The following is an 18,073-nucleotide window of genomic DNA, read 5'->3' as shown; positions in this document are numbered from 1 at the left end:
CAAAGTAACACAGAGAGAGGAATGGAATCGAAAATCTGCTGCTGTGTGTTGTGAAACGGTCTGTTTATACTTATTGAGGAAAGAGGCGTCCTGCCATTTCCATGGTGACACGTCATTAGCTGAAGCGCAGCGAATGTTGACACGAGACGTGCTTTGGCGTTGGGAAATGGGCGGTACGAGTCTGCTGATGACAGGCTCAGGGGCGGGGGAATTGATTTAGTGCCGCAAAAGCAGGTCAGCCAGGGCAATGGGGGGAAAAGATAGGATTATCAGAAAATGGCAGCTCCCTGGTGCTTGTTTTCGCCTGCGTTTAATGGATGAAAACTCGGGTAAGGTCCATATGAAAGTTTTTTTCTAAAATCGAGCCACTTAGGCTTAAAAAAACATGGCCGACCCGTAGGGACAATAACATTTTTTACTAGACCATGCTTTTAAGGTGGAAAACAAAGTGATCCGGAAAGAACCAACTGTCTCACCTTTTCTCCTCTGGGCTCTCCTTGTATCTATAGGAGCAGTGGGCCCCTTGCCTAATTTGACAGCCTCGTCCACCATACTGTATCACATTGGTGCCAACCGGACCGGAGATCCTTAGAAGATACATGTGAATATCCGTAATACTTCATTCATGCATATAGCCACGTTGATTTTTATAATGTGTATTGCCAAAGAAAGAGAGAAGCCTAAGCTAAATAGCAACATTTGTTCAACGTGGCACCAGCGAGCTAGCCAGGTGCCAGGCCTGGGCGCACGTGACAAAGGGGGTTGATTAATTGGGCAGCCTGGTGTGACCCTGAGTCAGACTGCACGCTTATGGACGCACAATGTCACTGAGCCTGGGGCGGGGGCTCTTATCTGGTAGCATTGCTAATTAATGGTGAGTCACATAGGCACAGTTTATTTTTTGTTCTCATCGGCTACTCCCTACTGCTTTTGTTGCTCCTGTAAGAACGAATCCGTTTTCTCTTTTCTAATGAAGCCACTTTTGCTACGGTAATCAAAGCTTTGCCGACTTAATTTCCTATTGAGAGCCCCCACCCCCACCTGCTCCCCTCAGCTCACTAAGGAATTTGCTCGGCCTGGCTTAGCTGTTCGTGTGGCAGTAAAGGGTTGTTTTTATTGGGATTCAACAGCTGCCATTCGAGGGAGATATTGACTCTGACAGTAAATCAAAAGAATGTTTCAGGACGGGCCAATACAGAGCCCCCTTTTGGTGACTGGATTTGTGAAGTGTGCTTTGGAGGCAGTAGTCCTCCAGGTTCAGAATGAACTTTGAGCGCGAATTCCGAGTCCCGTTGGGTCCAGGGCTGCAACATTTCAACAACAATAATATAAAACACAAAAAACAAAAATAGTGTCAGTTTTACTCGTACAGCAAATCAACATAGTATACTTCCAGTAATAAAACAATAATACTGATGTGTAAAGTACCGAACATAGCCAAGCAGATTCTCTCAATCCATCCAAATGGGAAACCTGCTGCAACACGGTGCTTCACTACTAGTAAACGTTATGGAGGGCAGTGGTAAAGGGGCTGGATTCGGTTTGGGACTGCCTTAAATGGCGTGGTCAGAGAACACTCGCATTCATTCATCAAAACACAAAAGTGGCGTGATGTTAATTTAATGTACATCTGTAGAAAAGAAGTACTAACTTTACCAAAAAGCCAGCGCCAAATGTATCGTTAAGATCAGTGTGTATATGCCATATTACCAAATGACTGTGAATGCAAGCAGACGTCCAAGGCCAAACGTTAATGATGTGTTACTATATAGCACTTATGCTTAAGCGCTTTATATAGAAAAAAATATACATACAATATCACCCACCCTGTGTTGCTACTCATTTATCGACCTCAGAAGGATGAAAGGCTGAGTTGAGGTGTTTAAGAACAGACTAATTCAGTGACTCAACCACTGAAGTGTGCCTGAAATAAACATTAGTCTGGCAATTATTGTATAGAATTCCAGAAAGACACATTATTTGGTATTCCTATTCTTTCTTATTTAGGGTCACTGCTGAAAGTGTTGGACTTGTGGAACCCCTGTTCATTTTATTTTAAGAGGCTTGAACAAGAAAGCCAACCACACCAGATGCAAAAAGCCACATGGCGCTGGCCAAAGCCCTGAAGTCCGCATTTAAAAAAGAAAAGAAAAAATATGTTTTTTTTAAACATTTTGTTTAGGGTTAGCAAGGGACACCACAGGGGTAGCAAGGGAGACCTCATGGGTCGCAGTTGCGACCCCTGGTAACCCCTAAATTATGTCCCTGCTGGGGAGGCAGCAGCAATGGCTGGGTTGAAAAATTCAAATTGAAAGTTTTCACCGGCACAGACAGCAGACCTATTTCTCATCCGTGCCCCTATAATTTCTGGGTTTTGTTCTGATCTTCTATGCATGCAGTGATGCGGGCATTTGGGAGTGACACCTGGTGATGCATGGGGAGGGAGGGCTTTGGTCAAATGGATGAGACGGCATCACCTCCTGTGGTGAACTGCCAACAGCAGATCATGTCACAAGACAAGGCAGGCAAGCCCTCCTCCCCGGCCCGCCATGGGGATGGGCTCTCAGGAGTTCATGGGCTATGGTAGGGATCCGCTGAATAATCCGTGCTTGTTCAATCACCCTGGAGCTCAGTATTCAAAACACCCCCCCGCCATCGCCCTGTTACCCTGCTTGTAAACGCCTTATTTACAAGTGATTGCTGACAAAGTAAACACACTCTGCACCATATGAAGTCACTAATGATAGAAGAGATTAACACTCTATGCTGTATGAGTTCACTAGACAACGACCTTTGCCATGTTAAAGGATTACCAGAAGACCCTAATCTGTGGATGTTATGGCCAATCACGTGTGCACAGTATGACATTGCGCAGAACTGGAAGCCCTGAATTGGGCATTGGACGGAAAACTGTTTGTCACAAGTGATGTTTGTATTTGAGTTTAATGGAATTGTATTAGTCTTTTATTTGCACCTGACATGGCATACTCTGTGTATGCAAATGTGGGTTTTGAGTGTGTTAGGGCATGTAATGTTGTATGTCGGTGGCCTGCCGTTACTCGTGCGTTTTTAATGGCACATGGTCAAGTGTTTAAATATTTTGCTAAGTCCTCATCGTTGGATTTTGTCTCCAAAGCGTGCAACGTATGGCTGTAAGTGTCACTGTGATATCACTGCATGAAGTGGGCTGTCCCTGGATTAAGTGCGACTCCCAGTGAGATGTCAGGGAAACCTTGGCATGTGCCAGCTGTAGGGACATGTCCTGCTCTATGCAACCCCTGGCACAACTGACCCCACATCTTTCGGTTACTTGTTACCACTTATGCTATTGCTTGCTATTTTATCAATCGAAAATGACATTGTGCAATCCCTGGCTCTATCCGATGCTGTGCCTCAATTTGCAAGGGCAAAGTGAATAAAAGTTAGTTTTTGAACACATAATACAGCTAACATTGTAAGACTGTCACCTAGTATCTAATGAATGCATTTTCTATTGCATGTGTATTTCCATCTAGTTCTTTATCAAGTGCCCTATTTACAACATTTGTAACATTCAATTATTTTGGTTGTCACTTTTGGTGGTGGGGTGGGGGGTGCCAACAATGCTTCCCGCCTGGGGTGCAATCTTTTGTAAGACCGGCCCTGCTGCCAGGTCCCATAATCTCTGATCCAAGAACGCCAATAGCGATGAAAAAGGGCGAAATGTCACGTCTTCAGAACTTGAGGGAGCCCGGCCAGTGCCGCCAGTGCCGCCTGCAGCTGTGCCAACAAAGTGATCCGGAAAGAACAAACTGTCTCAACTATTCTCCTCAGGGCTCTTCTTGTATCTATATGAGCAGTGGGTCCCTTACCTAATTTGGACAGCCTCGTCCACCATACTGTATCAAATTGGTGCCAAGTGGGTCAGAGGTCCTTAGAAGTTACATGTGAATATCTGTAATACTTTATTCCTACATGTAGTTTAATATTGGTAGACTATCCGTCATATCTGTGAATTTAAGACCGTCATTTACACAGTTTACATTTTGGATTGTGTTTGGAAATTACGAAGGAATATCGCAAAATGTTGAACCCCTGATGAAGAGATGTGTTCTCGAAACACGTTGGGATACATAGATATTCAATCATAAGTTTGAATAATGTTTATGTTGAGATTAATACTCAACCTCACTAATGTGAATTACTCTGTTTTAGGGAATATTTTTCTTAATATAGAAGATACAATATCTTTACTCTAATTTACATTGATCGAAACCTTTTGCCTAAAATGACTGCTCTCTGCAGGTGTACCGGGATGAGAAGTGGCAAAAATGCCTACTGAGCTACATACTACTACTACTAATAAACCAACAGTGATCCTAATCATAAGGGTGAACAATGCACAACCTGAATGGTGTATATCATTTGACTCTTTTGCTAACAAGGGTCGAGAGTCGGTTATACTCTACAGTTGAGGATGTGAGCTGTTAAAGTAACAACTCAAACCGCTTTAGTACAATGAATACAAAATAAAAGAATGGCCAGTCAAAGTTGTATATAAAATTAGACCTTTAATCAAACTAAAATGCACACCACTAATTAAAAACACCCAAACAACCCCCATGTTAAACAGAACACAGAGAATGCAGGTGTTATGTTACTTTGCATTTATATAGCGCCTTATGTACCATTGGTATGGTCTGAAGGTGCTGGTAGGTTGAACGCCCTTGGGAACCGGAGTTCAAGTCAGTAGAGGGAGTCAAAGGTGCGTGTGAGCACCGGATATGTGTGCTGCTGGTGTGGCATTCGTGTAATAGCTACTTCTTAGCGGTAGGTGTGGTGGTTGAGAGATCAGGAGTATGTGTTCGTTCTGGCAGGATTTATCCAGACCGAATATGGCTGTGTTAGGCCTGAGGAGAACGCCTGGCTGGGGGTGGGGGTGTAACCAGCAGTGTTTACTTAGAGTGATGGTGAGTATGTGGCAGGTGTTGGTTTAGTGAAAAGGGTACTCTCAGTTAGGTAGACAAGGGCAGGACAGGCACCATTTCAGCAACAAGGTCATTAAAAAGCTGTCTTAAGGAAACAGTAGCGAGTCTGGTCTTACAAGTCACTATTGCCATCAGAGGTGGGCAAGGGGGACAAGACAATTGCAAATACCCTTGTCTTGTTCTTGCAGCACAACAGCATTAAGCCAGGCTTTGCCAGGCAAATGCAGAATCACTGCTTCCTGAAGTGGTGATTCTATGTCTGGTGGGTGACTGGGTGCAACACACTGTGCGTTTATGAGCAGCAACTGCACGTGCTACAAAGAAGCTTGGGATGGGCAACCAATGTCTGGGTCGGTGTAGATAACAAGTGGTTCAATGCAGGAATCTGGGTCCATAGCCATTTCAGGGCTTTTGGGTTACTGAGTCCCTTTTCAGGGTCACATGGGCCCCGGGAGTTCTTTCCTTCTGCACCTCCCAGCCAGAGCATGCTTACTTGGTTCTGCCACCTCCAGAGAGCAGTGTCCTGGTACCAGTGTCTCGGTTGCAGTAGGCCTTGTCTAGCCAGCTGGTCTCCTCAAATGGGAAGTTTCCTGACCTTCACCCAGAGGATGCCTTGCTGGGGTTCAGGCCAGAGAAACCTTTATCAACAGTCGTGGCATGGATGAGTTAGTAATCTTAACTTGGCAGCTAAATGACACCAAATCGCTTTGTAACTTTATAATTAGGTAATCTCAAGAGCCACCAGGCCACTTTAAGGCAGTTATCATTTTGGGGAAAAGATAGTCTATGGCTATCAAGGCCATCCCTCCACCTGCTTGTAGTTCGCTCCTGCAAGGCTCTGCTCAGAAATGCACGTGACCTGTGGTCCTGCTCTGCTGCCGCTGTAGGTAGGCGCTGGAGAAACCAGGGAGCCCTTTTTGAAAGGGGTTTCATCAGCAAAGCCCCATTTCAGAGGCGGAACTGCGAACATTTTATTTAACAAAAATCAATGTACCACTCTGACAGTTGGCCGTTCTGTCATACTGGGGATGTCCGCAAAACAGCCCTGCTCCATGCCTACACCAAGCATAACATTTTCATGTTTAGTTGTGCCGAAAGCATCTTCCTCTGTGCTTCCATTAGCGAGGTTTTTACTCCTAGGATAGTATAGCGCCAAGCTTCGCCTGTTGCATTTTCGAGTATCTCCTTTTAATGATACAAATACTAACACTATTTGACCCCTAACTCATTTTTAGCCATGCATCATGGAGTGGTATTTTACCCTTGTTCAAAAGAAATGATGAACAGCCGTCCTCTCCTCGAAACAAGGGTAAATCAGATTGCAAACAGTGTTCCTGATGTACTTTTTCTAAAACACTGAAGTCATTCATTTTCATTTAATGATAGTTGAACAATTCAATTACCCAAACATCACAATGGTATTTATTGCACATTTAATTCTGTTCACTCCTGTAATTCATAATGTCAAGATTGCTTAACGGTAGCCACATTACTCTTAGTCCTTCTCTTCCTCATCCCAGTCTTCACAGTATGAGCCATCCATCTCCCAAGACAGGCAATCATCTTGTCTCCATTTAAAGAACACTACTCCCATTGCTTATCTTGGCCCCTGAGCACTCCTCTGAGTTTTGAAAGGTATGAAGGCGCACCACTTGCCCAGCATTCTTCCAGTCCTTATCACAGCAAAGCCCCTCTGCCATTTGTCATTTACCTCCATAGAAGAGGGTAAGGAACAAGGACTGGTATGAGGAAGAGAAGGCCACGGAGTAATCGGGTTACCAAGAAGTTCTCTTGACGACTCCTCGTTGTCCTTCTGTGTTCTATTTTTCACAGTATATGACGCTCTATAAAACAGTAAACAAGGGGAAACGTGCACCACAAAACAGGCCAACACCAAAATGCAGTGCAAAAAAGCTACATTTGCATATGCAAATCAGCCTTTGACACAGGAAAAAAACGTTAAACGAAGGACTTCCTTGGCAGACTGACACAGTTTGTAGTGAGTGAAGGAGGTTTCGGTATGTCCTGCTGATGGCCCTGCAAATCTCTCACAAAGGAACAACCTTGAAAACCCCTAGGAAACTGATTTAGCATCAGTAGACCTGCTCTGGGCAGATCCTGGAGAAAGAACACGCACCTCTTCTGCAAAGGGTATTAAAGAAACAATCAAACGCTTGGTACTCTACCCCACTAGCTGTATTGAGGAAGAAAAGTCGACAGATGGAAAGCCTTGGGAGAAAACCGAGAAGTACTAATTCAGTAGTGAATGTAAAAATTACATTCAAACTACAAAGTTGCTGTTTTTATGCCAAGTATAAATCTTTGCATAATAAAATTCAAATTTAATGTAATAAACCTCACAAACCTTTCTCCGGATTGCTAGTCTTTCATCCTAGCTGCAGCTCAAGAAGCCATTGCACCTTCTGCTTCTCAAGCTACCGCCTTCAATGCTTTTTGTGTTGGCACAATTGAAAAGATTCAGGAAAGGATTGATTAGAATCTGACTAAGGTATTAACCCATCCAAGCTTTGTTACACAGAGGACTCCACTGTCGCTGCTGGTCGTGCCCCCACAGTTTGTCTTCACCCCTGTTTCACAAGACACTATTCTCGCACTATTAAAGAAATTGAAACCTGCTAATTACCTATTATTTGTCCTCCCTGCTAACGCAGCCCAGTCCTGTGTGGTTGAACTGATGCACTTTGTTTTTATCAACCACTCATCACAAGGAGTTGTTCCATCTGAGCTGAAGCTCTCCACTGTATCCTCTTGAAAAAAAAAAAAAAGAAATTAAAAAAACGAAAACCTTCAATGATTTTCAAATCTACCATCCAATTGCAGGCCTCCCCTGGCCAGGAAAGTTCCTTGAATAAATGGTGACGAACCAGTTGCAAGAACATATGGAGAAATTCTCGCTATTGGATACCTTCCAGTCAGGCATTCACCCGAAACCTGGTACGGAAACAGCACTGGTCACAGTTCCGGATGACCTATTAGATTCGTCGGATAAAGGTGAACTCTCTCTTATGGGTATGCTAGACCTATCAGCATTTGATATGGTTGACCATAGTATTCTACTATCACGCCTTAGGGGAATAGGGGGTGTCTCTGAAAATGCCCTTCTGAGGTTTAAATCCTTTTTGCCCAATCGTCATCAACAAGTGAACTATTGGGGGGGTACCTTTCAAACACTCTGCCTGTGAGATGTGGTGTCCCTCAGGGCTCTTTGCTCTCACTATCTAATCTGTACATGAAACTCCTATTACCTTCAGTATATTTGATTTAAAATGTCATTCCTATGCTGATGGCACACAGATTTTTCTGAAAGTCGGCAATGTTAAGAAACCGCTTCAGAAAGTGGATCAGTATTTAGATGAAGTCAGCCTCTGTCCCAAAACCGGCTGCAGCTAAATGTCAACAAAACTGAACTGGCCTTGTTCGGACTAAACACGTATTAGCTAATGCTTCCAAATGTCTGCCTCCCCAGTGTTGAATGGGCACGAGTTTGAATTATGCCCCAAAACGTAAAAATCTTGGATGTATCTGGCAAGCAAATCTTGGTAGTGAAGCTCAAGTGGGAGCCAAGGTTCAATCTTTTGTCTACTCTTTACGGCTACTGCACCTTGCCCTCCCGTTCATACCTTCAAACGCTCACGCTATGATGGTCATAGCTTTGATTAACTTCTGTTTGGACTATGGAATCAGTCTATTGGCAGGCTGCCCGGAGAAACAGTTGATGATTTCAGAGATCACAGAATGCTACAGTTAGGCTAATCTTTAAAGTCTCAGAATGGACTGCTATTTCCTCATTACACAGATCTTCTTTATTGGCTTCCATTCAAGGACAGAATCGATTTTAAAATTCACTGTTTGGTTTTAAGATGTTTACACCGTCTTTCTGTGCCTTACTTTGCAGAGAAACTCAAATGGTATTCTACCGCTTAGATCTGACAAGCTATTGCTTGTGGTCCCACCCTCCTGATGTGTCTCTAGAGGTGATCAGCGTTTTGTGGTCTATGGCCCTGAAATGTGGAACTCTCTGCCATGGGAACTGCAAAGCATGACAGAGCTAATATGCTTTCATAAATCATTAAACATATTGCTGTTCAATTATTTACGCAGTTTGAAGTCTTCAGTATCATCTGCACCCAAATGCAGTTTATGCTGCTAGGTCTAGCACTATATAAATACTTCAAATATCAAATGTACCATATGAATAGCTGTCCATTCACCTGCGTAGGGTAGCCATTGTCGGCTGTCGACTAGCTTAACAATGGCAGAATGGGCTGAACAGTTTCTCACACTGCCTTGTGCCTGCAGTCATGTTCATGTCCAGACTCGCCAACATCCAGCAGTGAAAGAGTGTTGTAGCAGCAACAGATTCCTCAGAAAACTCATGCCACGTCCCGGTGAAGATGACAATTATAAATGTCCTAGGTTCAAATGGAGGAACAAAAGCACCAGGCCTTCAGGAACAGACCTAAGATTGGGATTAGGGGAACCAAAACCCCATCACCACCAGTCTGCGAATGGAGGCCCCAGGCCACCAGGAAGAGGCATTTGTAAGAAAGAAGGCTGATGGGAAGGTCCTCCAGGGGCTGAAAGGGAGAGGCAGATAAGACTGTTAGAAAAAGGGGCAGTTCCCATGTGGGGAAAAGGGACAAGCCCGTCGAAGAAAAATCCCTGCCTCTAAGAAGGCATGAGGTCAAACTCTCAACCGAAATAATGGAAAACCAGGAAGACCCTCCATGCCTTTGTTGTTGCCAGCTATGATCTCTGGGTAGAGTGAGCCATGTCCAGCTCAGACACCACTTGAGGGTAATTTGCAGATAGGTGGGTGCCCAAATCCCTTGCAACGAACCGAAGTGTGATGGATGAGGTTTTGCGACAGTTGTTCACCATATAAAGGACCCAAGAACCAAAAAGTCCTTTATGAAATGAAATTCATGGATGGGTTGCTGGAACAAGACTGCACACACCTTGTATTTCCCTATTCAGTTATGTGTTTTCTGGACAAACACTGCTAAATCATGAACAGTGTTTTGGTGCTGCTTTAGTTGATTATTAACGGGACTTGCCTAGCTACTTTAACTTGTTTTTATTGACTTAAGTTTCCAACCTAACTTGCCAGCATGTGTTTTGAAATAACGCTCTCGTCTGGCAAGAATTCATTATATCCATGTGCAGTCTGCATTCCATTGTATTTCATATTGTACACAAAATAACTTATGGATTGTTGTCAATACGACAAACTTTGCTACAGTGCATGACCTCCTGTTCAGACCAACTGCATTATATTGCCCACTTGTTCAATTCAGATTTACATATTCTTTGATACTATGTTGCTTTATTTATCGTAGTTCACCTTTAGCAACTATTCTGTTTAGAGTTGAGTATTTCAAGCTTGTTTTTCATTCCAACCCTCCCCTGCCCCACTTAGTCTGCTTCTATGTGATAAAAGTTGTGCATATTAATTATTAATCTTAAATCCGATTCTAGGCCTTTATTATATCAGTGCACGTGTGTTCCGGGTCTGTGCTCAGTGTGCGATGTGTGTTGTGAGGAGTCGGAGTAAGGAGACTGACACAAAGTTAGTGGTTTCACAAATATGTCTTTATTTAAATAATAAAAGGGTTGGGCGGGAAAAAAGGCCTCTCACTATCCCTAACTGAGGGGTTTCCCTACCTCCATAAAGCAAAGTATTGGACCAGTCATCAGGATGTCCCAATTAATATCCACTGTCCTGTGTCCAAAACCTATTCTGAACCTCACACTTAAATACTATAAACTACTACCAGGGAAAACGAATATATGGTTGGCTGCTTTCCTGCAGCTCTTCACCATACAAGCACCACCGTCTAAATGGTGTAAGGCGATCAGTTTAATGCCAAGGTGAAAATCTTCGTCCTTGGTCTTAACTCCTACCCTTTCTCTTCCAGGGGAACAAGCCCCTTCTGGTCTTTGCTTCTATTTCACAACAGTGTATAGTTTTTGGAATCACTTAAACACTGTTTGCCAGCTCGTGCAGTACTTACTACAATAAACACTTTTGTTCTGGGTTTTGGTCAAGAGAATGGTCTCCCTTCTGGTTGTTTTACTCGTCCCCTTTTTGCTAGTACCCAGGTAGTTTTAATGAGGTTCAATTGCCCTACAGTCTTGTTGTTGTTCCCAAACAATTATTTAAACCCTTTTTCCTGCCTGTGACAGTTGGTCTGCTTCCATGCTAGGTACATGTCCGTTTGGTCTCCCTACCCGTTTCCACTGGGACGAGGAAGATGAGGTTAAACCTTTATCATGTGACTTCTGAACCCCATTAGACACTTCCCCCCTCAATGTCATTGGAGCTTTGTATACTGTGGGCGTGTACGTCACCCTTGGCAGTTTACATTTGTTTCAACCTGGGAAAATGGGTCCCCAAAAGCCCACCTCCCCTACAAGGTACCTGTAATGTCTGGGTTACTGGAGCAGTTATCGGGTGATGGCTGAGTGTATTCCTTAGGGTCCCTCTCCCTCTAACTCTGGCGTCCTTTCTCTCTTCCGGAAATCCCAATCCGGTGTGAAGCAGAGGTGAGCTGGCTTCTTCCTCTTCAAGGTAGGCACTCTTGCTGCCTCTACCCGTGCTGGCTGGTAACTTCCCAAGGCTACATCGTGTCAGAGACGTGGGCCGTATTTTCCAGGGCTTTTCTTAACAGTTTGTTCACTCTGGGAGGCAAGAGGGAGCTGGCTTGAGTTGGCTTCTTCCAAGCGGCTGCAACGGCCGTGGCACGCCATATGCAGGTGCTTTGTGCCACTTGTAGGCCTCTGCTGTCGTGTTATTTTAAACGTTGCTTTAATTTCAGTAACGTTTATATTTTGTGAAGACGGCGGCAGAACCAATTAGTGCAGCCCTGGTTTCTGCTGATTCTCGTGCAGACTAATTGGTCTTCCGCCCGTTTCCACTATTGTGCATCAAGTTGTGTCCTTTCGTATCAATCTTGCCGGGTGCCACACTGTATTTGCGCGGGTCCCTTTTCATTTCTATCTTTTGACGGGAGCTTCAATTTTCTTATGTGATACATTGTTTCTGCTCTGCAGCCGTCTATTGCACTTGCAGTCAAGTTCCCGTCGCTTACAGCTTTCCACAAACGAACTACTCTCCCGGTGCTTTGATTGCAACTTCTCTGAAGTGGGTCGTCCGTTTGCCGCCAGAAGATGTTTCCTTGCTTTCTTCCTTTCTTCTTAATCTTGCCACCTCTACTGTTTCCTCCTTCAAGTTCACAGCTTTTCCCCCTATCACTACTTCTACTACCACTACTGCAACGTTTTCTATTCTCTACTCTTCATTTTTTTTTGTACATTGAAATGTTTTGATTTTGAACACAGCCAAGAATTGAACAACACAAAACATGAGGGACAAACCCTCTACAAGCAATCCTGATGTCATAACTTGTCCCAACGTTGTCCCCTCCCCCCACCCCCAACCTTCCCTTCCATTAAACCCTTCATTTAGCAACTGGATTTTTAAACTGTGCACACATGAATCGATTGGTGTCCAAGTGGTCTCAAAAAGCTCAACTCCCATCATACCATGTTCAGTGATGCATCCCTATTTTCTATTATCTGCCTGGCCCAGGTCTCCCTTCGTGATCCATCTGACCTCTTCCGTCTCAACCAAAAACATTACGGAATTGTAGCCAGTCCATCTCTATGGATGCACTCCCTCCATGAATCGCAGCAGTGATCGTCTCCATTAAATATATATCTTTTGCTTTGTTTAACCACTCTTTCAAAGTAGGAAGGGCCATTCTCTTCCAATATCTGGCACGACAAGCTTGCGCCTTCAGGACGAGAAAATGCACAAGTGGTGTGGTGAGAGGACATGCCACTGATCTCCTCCCCCCCTGACGTCTCTCTAAACCAAATAGTACCAGCATGGGATCAAGCATGTAATCCTCTTCCCCTCCCACATCCTTAATCCAGCCTAGGACCTCAGTCCAGTACATCTGCACCCTAAGGCAGCCCCACCACATGTGCAAGTAATCTGCCTTGGTACCACAGCCGTCCCAACACTGGGGGTGCACTGTGGGCAACATCTTAGAAAGGCGTGTCATATCGTATTGCCAGCGGTGCAGCAACTTCAGGCTGTGCAGTTTATACTGGCACGAAAATCTCTCCTACACACAGTTGCCAAAGGTGTTCATCCAGCTCCATCCCCAGGCCCCCCCCACCTTGTGTGAAGTACCTGTATTGTCCCTGTATTGCCACTCCCTTTTGTTCTAGCAGGGCCCCATAAAGATGTGAAATGGGGCCTTTCATGTCTGTGTGCCCATCAAGAACTTTTTCGACGGGCATGAGGTCCCTCTGAATTCGGTCATTTCACATTTCTGCTGTGAATATCCCCTTTAGTTTAAGGTACAGCAGCACTGATAATTTGCCTATGTCCAGGGCTTCTTCCCCCCTCCTTTCCACAGCTGACCTACCCTGGCAAGTCCTCCTTCGAACCATGACTGGTACCTCTCGACCTCTGGTATGATATCTTGTATGCGGGGGCCGAAATATGGCTCATCGGGGAGAGCCAAGTGGTAATTCAGTCCAACTTCCCTCCCATGTTAAACACCTCCCAGTGGACGCCGAGAATCGGGTGGTCTCGAATTTGCCTCGGGAGCCTTCTCCTTGGGACCCAGAGCCATTGCTGCACCGTTGCTGGAAGCATGTGCTGATTTTCCATGTATATACCCACTGCCTCCCTGGATCCTCCCTCGGGCGTGGGACCATTGCCCTAAGTTGTGCCTCCCTATAGTACATCATCAGATCCGGAAGGCCCACGCCTCCCCCATCCTTCGGCAGTATTAACGTCCCATATCCCACTCTGGGTTTCTGACTTTTCCAATGGAACTTTAAAGTAGGCGATTTAACCTCTTTCAGAAGTGCTTCCGGGGCACGAACTGGCAACATTTGAAACCGGTAAAGCTCCCTCGGGAGGAGGTTCATCTTGCGCTGAGCTTCCCCATCCACGACAGCTGCCCTTGCCCAACACCGTAATTTCTGAAAACGGCTTGTCAAAGAGGGAGGGGGGGGTAGTTAGCGAGACCCAAGTCCTCCTCCGGTTTGACAATAGTGATACATAGATATTTAACACTGTCAAGCTAAATTTGCAGCCCCAGGGGCCTAAGCACCTCCACATCTCTGAAACTGTCTGTGGCGAAGGGAAACAGTACCGACTTTCCCCTGTTGACCCTGGAGCCAGATGACCTCCCATACTCCTCGATTATTGACAAAGCTGCAGGGACAGAGCCGGTGGGGTTCACCAGGTGCAACATTATGTCATCCGCGTAGAGCTCCAATTTGAAATCTCTACCGCCCACCCTGATACCCTCCACCTGTGGGGCCAGCCTCAGCCTCTCAGCAAGCACCTCCATTGTTAAAGCAAACTGGAAGGGAGAAAGGGATCAACCCTGCCTCGTCCCCCTGTGTAATGCAATCGCCCATTGACTGTAACCCGTGCCACTGGGGCTGCGTAAAGTGCCTATATCCCTCTCTGAATCCCCTCACCAAACGCACATTTCTGCAGTACCTCGTAGAGAAAGCTATAGTCCACCCACTCGAAAGCCTTCTCGGCATCTAGGGCGACTAGCACCCGGTTCCCTTCCCTCCTTGCTGAGGCCTCCATGAAATGGAGCATTTTATACAGGCTATCGGCCCCCTGTCGAACCTGAATAAAGCCCACTTGGTCTGAGTGGACTAATTTCGGCATGAGGCCCTCCATTTGAGTGGCCAGCACTCTGGTGAAAATATTTGCGCTAACATTAAATAGGGAAATGGGGCGGTACGACTTGCAGCATTCTGGATCCCTACCTGATTTTTGTATGACGGTTATCAATGCCCTCCCAAAGGAAAGGGGGGCCCTCCCTGTGGCCATAATGTTATTAAACAACCCTGCCAGATGCCGTGAGAGAGACCCAGCAAAGGTCTTGGAGAACCCGACTGTATACCCATAGTCTACCGTTGGCCTTTCCCAGTTCAAGTCCAATGATTGCCTTTCGCACTTGCTCCTGAATAATTTCCTGAGTAATTTGCCTTTCCAATTCAATGCTCTCGCTACTTGGGAGGCTCGGCATGGATATCTTCCCCAAGTATCTTCCCAACTCTTCCTCCGCTCCTCCCTCTCTCCCATAGAGATGTTCATAGAACGTGGCAAATTCTTGCGTCACCTCTCCTGCTAAGGAGCGTAACTGCCCTTCTGTGTCCCTAACCCCAGATACCCACCGCTCTGCCCGTTGACCCCGAAGCTTAGCCACGTCCCATGGCATGCCCATTTGTACCCCCCGTGTCATTAAAATGGAAAAACTCTTCAATCGCCGCTTTCATTTCCTCCACAAAAACAGTGCCATTCAGCAGGGCATTGTTACACCGCCACAGCGATTCCAGTCAATTATGCCCATACCCACCATATCATGATCTGACCAACTAATAGGGGAGTGGTCACATGTGATGACCCTACAGGCGTGTTGCTGATGCATGAACCAACAGTCGATCCTTGTTCGGGATCCATGGACGGAGGAGAAGAAAGTGAAGCCCCTCTCCGCCAGGTGACATTCCCACCACATATTGATCAGCCCTTGATCTGACATAGTCTGTGAATCTGCCCTCCAACTGCCTTTCCCCACCTCCCAGAGGAATCTGCCCGCTACTGTGGTCCATAATCCGGTCTGGCCCCATGTTAGTCTCCCCCCCAATAGGAGTAAGCCCTCAGCCCAATCAAGTATCTCTTCCATGGTTTCCCATCGGAACTGCATTCGTCCCACATTTGGGCAGGAAATCGAGGGAATGGTCAACCGTAGACCCTCGAGGGTCCCTGAAATCAATAGAGCCTTCCTGTCGGTTTTTTTTCCAAACCAATGGGTCAACTATCCACATTCTCTGGTCAAGGATAATACCTACCCCCTCTCTTGGAGGGCCCAGAGGCCTATAAAACCTGCCCGACATGGGCCCCCAGGGTGCGTCTTACCTCCCCTGAGCCATCCTCGTCTCTTGCACAAGTAGTACATCAAGATCACGATTCCGCATCTCCCTATCTAGCAATGAGCGTTTGGTGGGTGAGGTTAGGCATTTAACATTCACGGTCCCCATCTTGAGCACCTCAGCCCGGCCCCCTTTCCTCAAAGTGCACCATCTAGAAACATGAACACCCTTCCCGACCCCTCAACCTCTCGTAGTACAGAACTCTCCATCCTTAGGCTAATTTTGCCTTTCCTTCTCATGTCCCCCACCCTACCCCCCCACTCCCCTGAACTGCAAGCGGTTTCCATTCCGAGACGCCCACCATACAGAGTGCCACTAGGGGCTATTGTCTACCTCGCCCGTCGTCTCCAATATCCCCTCAACTCCCCCTGGTTTTATCTCTACTTACATAGCAACATCCTCTGCCCCTTTCCTCTGTCGAGAGTCTCCAGGTCCCTTCTGGGGAGGGGTGTTTAGCTTCTTAAACATCCTGCCACCTGCCATCTTCTTTTTTTGTGCTCTGTGGACCCACTGGTCCTTGCTGTTCCAAAGGTGCGGCCTCCGCTCCTTCTTGGCCCTCAGTCATATCTTCGCCCTTGAGAACCTGGAGCACTTGCTGTGCATCTTGACCGCTGGCCACACGATAATCCGCCACTCCACGCTCAAATGACAAGGCAAAAGGTAAGGACCAGCGGTATCTGATGCCCTTTTCAGTCAACCACTGCGTAAGGGGGTGACAATCTCTGGACAGGGTGAGACGCCAGAGCTCCTGGAATACCTTGATGGTATCACCCTCATACTGGAAGCTCCCCAAGTGCTTCGCCTTCTCCAGTACCTCCATCTTCTCTCTGTATCTTAGGAAGCGAACCACTATTGACCTCAGGCATTTACCTCCTCCATCTCCACCTCTGTGATCACTTTCCAGTTGTACCGCCTTGTCTCCCTTCAAGGTTAAAAGCTGGTCGATCAGCCCTTGTACTTTACTTGCCACCTCCGCCGCTGACTCTCCCTTATGCACTCTGAGGATGCGTAGATTGTTACAATGCTCTTTATTTTCCAAATCTTCCAATTTCGTCAGGGTTTCTTCCTCACTTCCAGGTCTGTCAGGCGTGCCGAATATTTCATGTGGAGGATGTCCATCTGTAGGTGATTGTTCTCCATCCCCTCCATTGTGTCCTCGAGTTTATCAACACGGCCCCTAAGATTGCAAATGGATGCCTGGATTTCAGTCCGGGTCGCCTTGACCTCTTGAAAAATATCCCTTCGGTCTTCTCTGGTCAGGACCGGCGCAGGCGTACCTTCCCCAGCAGCCATCCTGTTTTGATTGGAGTAGGTTCCCTTCTGATCACTACCTGATCCTCTTCGAAAGCATTGAAGTGATAGGACTCCTGCGCGAGCAGCACCTTTATGTCCAAGGGACCACAAGGACCCTCCAGCTTGACCGTAGGGTCTAGTTAGATGAATGTGGCCCACCAAAGGTCTCCGTGAGGTACCAGGCAACCACCTCTCCGGTGTGTCAATGAGCGCGTCCGAGTCCTGTCGCCTCCCTCCAAGCACCAAGTCCACTACTAATTCCACACTTTCTCAGGCATTGCCAGGAGGATCTGCAAACCAATTCCTCTAACTCCCAACTTCATACTCACTTTTCTACTCCAGTGTAGTGACAGCCCCCCAAGCCCCAGCTCAGTGGTCTGGTTGAGCCTAACTGTCAAGGAGTTTCCCTCATTCTCCTGGCAGTGGAGTATCTTCCCTGCTACACAAGGCTGGTGCGGTCCCGGCGTGGGGCTATGCCCCAGCCCCCCTCAGTTGCTCCCAATATATACTTATGGCAGGATTTAGCCGCTCAAGCCCGGGTTGTGGAAATTCCAGGTCCTATATTCCTCAGTCCGTGCCTGGGACCTCGCTTTGTAGCACTCGTAATCCTGTGGGGCTTCCAACCATCCAACACAGCGTGAGGTGAAGCGTGGGCCACCACACATCAGGCTCCCTGCTTTTCTGCCTGAATCCCTACAGCGCTCCCCCCCCCCCCCCACCCCCTCTAACCTGCAGGTGCTCCTTGGCAGCTTCTTCATCGATCTCCATCTCCTCCCTCAGTGCTTTCAGGCCCCCTGGACTGTATAGTGGGC

The 18,073-nt window shown here is 46.6% G+C and overlaps 1 protein-coding gene across 2 annotated transcripts in view; it reads left to right on the top strand.

Annotated features, from left to right (window-relative positions):
• FAM234A (family with sequence similarity 234 member A) overlaps positions 1-18,073 on the top strand; it is a 1,050,028-nt gene that overhangs the window by 555,051 nt on the left and 476,904 nt on the right. The gene's annotated exons all lie outside the window — the stretch shown is intronic.

The sequence above is a fragment of the Ambystoma mexicanum genome, chromosome 2q, assembly GCF_040938575.1.
Source record: "Ambystoma mexicanum isolate Mex_15411 chromosome 2q, UKY_AmexF1_1, whole genome shotgun sequence".
NCBI classification, from domain to species: Eukaryota; Metazoa; Chordata; class Amphibia; order Caudata; family Ambystomatidae; genus Ambystoma; species Ambystoma mexicanum.
Note: the sequence above shows the minus strand (reverse complement) of the source record. Positions and strands in the feature narration are given on the sequence as shown.